Here is a 6159-nt window from a genome sequence, read left to right on the forward strand (position 1 = left end):
CCGAAATGTGTAATGGAAACGATTGGGTTTTTGCTGCGCTCATGAAAACGCTTTCTCCCCCACCCGTGTATTCTATTTAGAGGAGAAAATACATGTACAAACACCGGAGTGAAGGATTTAGTTAATTTGACTTAAAAAACTGGGGCACATCTCCACTACGTGACTAGTTGTACCAGGTGGGAGAGGTGTAGCGCACGTATGGTTGGAGTACAATTTCGGGTGCACATTCCACTTCGAGAAGGGGCTGTAATTACACGCGTTATCCGATTTAGATGCAATAAACAGCATGCGTTTGCTAAATACACTATTTTTCATACAGAACTGCCAACCTTTGTAACCGGGGGCCGCTACTGCTCTTGTATAAACTCTCGGTCTCCTCTTTAACTCACTTCTTTTAAATTTCTTTAGTATTTTTGTCTAATCTTAGACTAATGTAATATTTTATGTTTAATTTATATTTAAACACATATTGTATCACAATTTCAACTTACTTTATTTATCTTGGTTATACCAGGATTTTTTTTTTTATTTCTTTTCGTTTTTTTTTTTCTGTTTTTCTGTTTTCTGTTTTCTTAAACTAGTACGCACACAACACCCATGCCCGAGGCGGGACTCGAACCCACAACCCTTCGGACCAAGCGATAGAGACATGCCGTGCCCCTACCGCTTGAGCCATCCGGGCCGGCAGGATTCGATCTCGCGGTATATCTCGAGCGCTGAGTGACACTCAATACACGCTGGAATTAAAGTAAGGATAGGCACTCATACACGGCGAACTACAAACATTGATCGCTTACTCCAACTGATACAAAGTGATGTGTTGTAGCTGAGTGTAGAAATCAGAGTAACGCATACGCAGTAAGTACCGATTACTTCCAAAATAACAGTCACTCTCGCTCAAGATATACCGCGTGATGTGTACTTTTTAATTTATAATCCAGTACTCTATACAATTGATTAGGATACGACCTTATTGACGTGTAACCGTTCAAACATTCCTTATTATAAGTTACATATTCTAGAACAATTTTATTATGAAGTCGATAGATGCCGTTAGTGTACAGCTCATGAGGTGTTCCTATAGTACGTACAACTTCCTCGTGTGTCCACTTAACAGTTATACAACTTCCTACCCAAATAGCTCTGATCACCCCCATTTACAACTGCACAGCTGCCACATTCCTACATTCCTAGCAACCCTAGAACGCTCAATGACTGATACTTCAGTTTATTCATAGATGTGACAACTCTCCTTCGACGTGGAGATGAAGGAAAATTGTCCGTTTTTTTAAACGAGAGTTTTGATTGATTATTATTAACAGGCGAAGACAAGATTTCTATTGCAGAAAAGGAGGACATTTATTTATGATAATCAATTAGAGGGCGGTGCAGGATCAGTCGGCAAAGATTTCTGTGAAACTGCACTCGAGGAAATTGCAACAAATAACAGCTGTTTATCCAGTGTATGGGAAAGAATGTTTGAAATCTCGTAGCTATAGCGCACAGGATAAGCTTATGTTAAGTAAGAAAACAATATACTATTTAAATAAATGTGTGATATTTTTTTTAACTTATATTAGCTATAAATATTACTGAGATGACTTCAACCTCTTAACCTCTAAAAATTCTTTAAAATCACATCATTTACGCATACATTCAAAATGTCATATGTGAACCCACCTGTAGGGGTAGCCATAATGAAGAACGTATACTAGTGAACGACAGGTACGGTATCGGAGCATTGCAAACAGGACATTCCACTTCAAATTCGTCACATCTGTTCCCAAAAGAACTGTATCTTTTTTAACTTCAACAGTAGACTTACGTTTTCGTTTCGGAATTTCTATGTTCTAATGCAACTATAAAAGTACAATAAACCACTCTAAATCAACTGCACGCTGTATTCAAATGAATGTACTGTAAATTCGAGTTCGAGATGACGCGATAGGTGAGATGGTTTGTGTAGATTTTTGTTATCGGACTAACGGTCGCTACAGACAGTATTCGAGTGTCGATTTTAGCAATGATCGTATTTCCAATCGAACTAGCGTGGCAGCTAACGAATATGTGACTTGCTACGCTTATTTTTTAACGTTTTAAACTGTTTGTTAAATATTTGTAAAAAAAAAAAAAAAAAGGAGGGACATTTATATTCTTGAAAAAAAAAAAAAAGTCCACCCTGACGGGCTTTCTAAAATCTAAAAGTACAAATCCGGGGAAAAGAGAACGTATGGTAACGCTGCACTTACTTACTCACTTACTTACTTACCTATAGGCTAGCCTAAGGAACCCGGAGGTTCATTTTTGCCCTCACATAAGCCCGCCATCGGTCCCTAACCAGAGCAAACAGCCTTAATCTCAGTTCCTCTTTCAACTACATTCCTTAATAAATAATATTTTGTGTTAGAAGAAAATTCTGATATTTGATAATTTTTTTAAACGAATTTATTTTTTATCAGACAATCTATCAAAGGTAGAAGAGTGATCTTGTATCATATTGTTGATATTACATGTATAAATACACACAAAAAAATTTCATCACAGAATGTTTTAGTTATGTGGGAAACGTTTCATTACTGAATTTTGAAAAAAAAAAATGTTAATAATTTTTTTTAATCGTGAAAATATTTTTTCTCATATAGCAGGAGGACAGTGTTTTAAACACACAACTTTTATTATTGTACAAGATACAGTAATGGAGAAAAAATGTTGAATTTCTTAAAATTTTACTGCTGTAAGCTGTAGGCCTACCTAACTCCTTAATAACACTACTAGCTAACTGTGAATTCCTGTCAGCGAATGTATCTGTTTTCATGAATCTAAACTGTTTGTAAATCTCGTTATAAACGAGTAGCTTTTTAAAAATGTTTCTTTATAAAAATATTATATTATATTTGTTTAATGCAGATAAAATCCTTACTTCTTAACAGCTGGACTGCAGTCGAGGTATCGCACTAATAGTGGTCGCTATAACCAAGTTCAACTGTATATTCAATTGCTGTTCATAGCATATGTTATGTGAATACAAATGTATTATAACAAACCGAAGATCTGGGCAGAAAAGCTTAAGTAGATGAATATGTATTTACCTGATTTCCTAGAAGGTTATCATTCTAATCTGTTCTCGACTTCCTGAATTTCAGAAGATACAACTAATGAATAGAGACCGGATTTTTATGTAATATCAAGGTGTGAAGTATGTACATATTTATGTAAGAAAAATAAGCTGAATATGTACCAAAATATGAATAATCATGAAAATATTTAATATCAATATCTGCGCTGGTTTGTATTGTTAAGCCTAGATATTTGTAATCTGGTACAATTTTTAATTTTCTGTTCTTCATGACGATTTCTACTGTTTCTGGTGCTCTTCCGCCGTTTCTGAGTATCATCATTTCTGTCTTGTCCACATTTATATCAAATTTGTTTTTATTGCACCATTTTACCATGATGTTAATTGTTTCTTGTAACTTTGTAAGATCTTTAGACCCTACTACTATGTCGTCCGCTCATGCGTATGAGTTTATTCCCTTCTTGATTTTTACAATACAGAGTAGTTGTATGAGAAAGGTTGTTCACTCATATTTACAGTGGGCGTTAAGGGGTGAGTGCCTCTTTTACTTCCTGGAAATAAGATGTTATGTTTCGTCCCGAAATATATCCTTTCTCGGGTAGGTAAAAAGGCTTTTTAAATCTGTGTATTTCAAATTGTAAACTTCCCCAGTAGAAGTTTTCTTTTTCCTTTTAAAGAAGTAAAAAATGATTAAAATCCCTAAATATGTAGATTTATGTAATACCAAGCTATAATATGTAATGTGGGGCAAATATGTAAAAATATGTAGTATCAAATTTTAATATATTAATGGTAATTACAAGATTCGGAAAGATTTGTTATTTATATACGGTTAGGTTGAAAGGAATATAATATGTAATTACATAAAAATCCGGTCCCTACTAATGAAGTAATACAGGGGAAACTACATTCCTCTCGAATGACAACATTTACGACACTTACAACAGAAATCTTTCATCATTTCCTGGCATTGACTAACAATCGATTGGTCATCAGCTAAACCCTCTCACTTTATTTCCAGTAATTCCTCTCTTCTACCTCAAATGGTAGCGTCCTTGGCTATAAATCTAATATACCAGTGTTCACTTCCGATAAATGGAGATTTTTCTTCTTTCCACGAACACTAGATGCATCTTCTTTGTCTGGTAAATTCTTACTCTCTCATTGTTCCAAGAACAACGAGCTGAAAAAAATATATATTTCGATATTTGCATGGAAATACATATTTTTAGCATTCTTGGTACCGAAATAGTGCTTAGATGTGCCTTTTATCTGTATTTCTATCACTGTACAGCGACTCCTATTCAAATTCTGTACCTACGAGTGAATTTGTTTGGGGATATTTAACTTAAAAGCAAACATTTTTAGTGTTAGTGTAATAATAATTAATTATTCTTTACTTGAAATCGAAAACATATTATGGCCTTTTAATCCATACGAATCAGCTTATTTTATGTTAATCTGTTCGGCATAAATCTCATGACATTTCCAATTCACTTAGTAGGCCTAGCTTTAATTTTTGTTATTGCGTCTAGCTATTTAAATACATATAACTCGACCGAGGCGAGTGGAGACGCGGGCGTAATGTGAACTATCGCGATGACGCTATAGAAACGCAGGAGAAGTACAAGTGGCGCTCCGGGCTTTTAAATAGTACTCACCACCAATAGCTACGTATGTAACATTGAGATATTGTATAACTCTGCCTGAGGATGCCTGAATAGGCGAAAACGTTCGCAATTTTGTAATCATGTATATAAACTTAATGACTATAAAATAAGTCATTATTTTACTTTGATTTGTCATTGACTGAGTAATAAAATATTATATTGTATTCATTTATAGAAATTGACAATCTGAATATTCCATCATGCTTTCTAAGTTACTCATTTTTCCATCAAAATTCTTGAAGTAGATAGATTATCAATAGATTTCTTCGAAATTGAGCTTTGACATCATGAGAAATGTCTGTTTTTTGTGTGTGGTGTAAGTTTTGATAATGTTATGTTTGTTAGTATATAGGATACTGAATTAAGAAATGTGATCCCTCTATAAATTGCACAGGATTAAAGGACTATCGGTCACTAATTTTGTTATAAACCCCACTGATATGCTTGAGTGAATTTCCGGTGATGCTGTATTAAGAGTTAAAAAGTCTGTCTAAATATGAAAAGAAAAGACTATGATAAGGATCAAACTTTCATTTATGATATTGCATTAATTATGACTATAATACTGTATTTACCTCTGACTGAGATTCTGGCTGATATGTAGCCTACATCTATTATCGGGCAGTAAATCTCACTTGACGATATGTGTCAGAGGAAGACCAATTGCTTGTATGCATCTGAAGTCTAATTAGTGGAATATGTAGCTAATCGGCGATTGTATGCAATGGAGGAGGAAAGGAACTGGCCACATTGCCCCATTATCTCCTGGTCTAATTGCCTTATGAGTAATGCCTTCTTGGAGTCACTTATAAGGTTCGGACAGTTGAGTAAAATGAAATGAATACTATATTTAAGACATAATAATAATAATAATAATAATAATAATAATAATAATGATAATAATAATAATAATAATAATAATAATAATAATAATAATAGCAATATTTATTCAAAAGTAGTGAACGCAGTGTTCTTCAAAATTAAACATTTTCACTTTAATTTCTTATGAAGAGTACCATCTTTTTCTTTTAACTTTCGTATCCTTTTTAAAAATTTACTTACTACTTACTTACGCGGAACTTTTAAGTGGGCACCTATTCGGGAAAAGAAAAATGTCCCTAAAATGTCCCTTACCATTTCTGTAATACTCTGCGCGCATCTTGCCTCTTAGCAACCCTCAGAATATCATTATTGGAAAAATATATGAAGTTTGAATATCATCGTATAACACAATATTATTTTTAAGTTATTACTAGTTGCTTCAGCAGCGAATACTTTTTTTTTAGTAGGTTATTTTACGACAGCAGCGAATACTGCAATTATTTTTTTGCATTGGTTACAATGCTCATTAAAAGTTCAAGTTCTTTTTTTCATGATTACGCTAAGGTGATTCTCAACAAGTGGTGGTCTACG

This window comes from Periplaneta americana, chromosome 4 (genome assembly GCF_040183065.1).
Source record: "Periplaneta americana isolate PAMFEO1 chromosome 4, P.americana_PAMFEO1_priV1, whole genome shotgun sequence".
NCBI lineage: Eukaryota > Metazoa > Arthropoda > Insecta > Blattodea > Blattidae > Periplaneta > Periplaneta americana.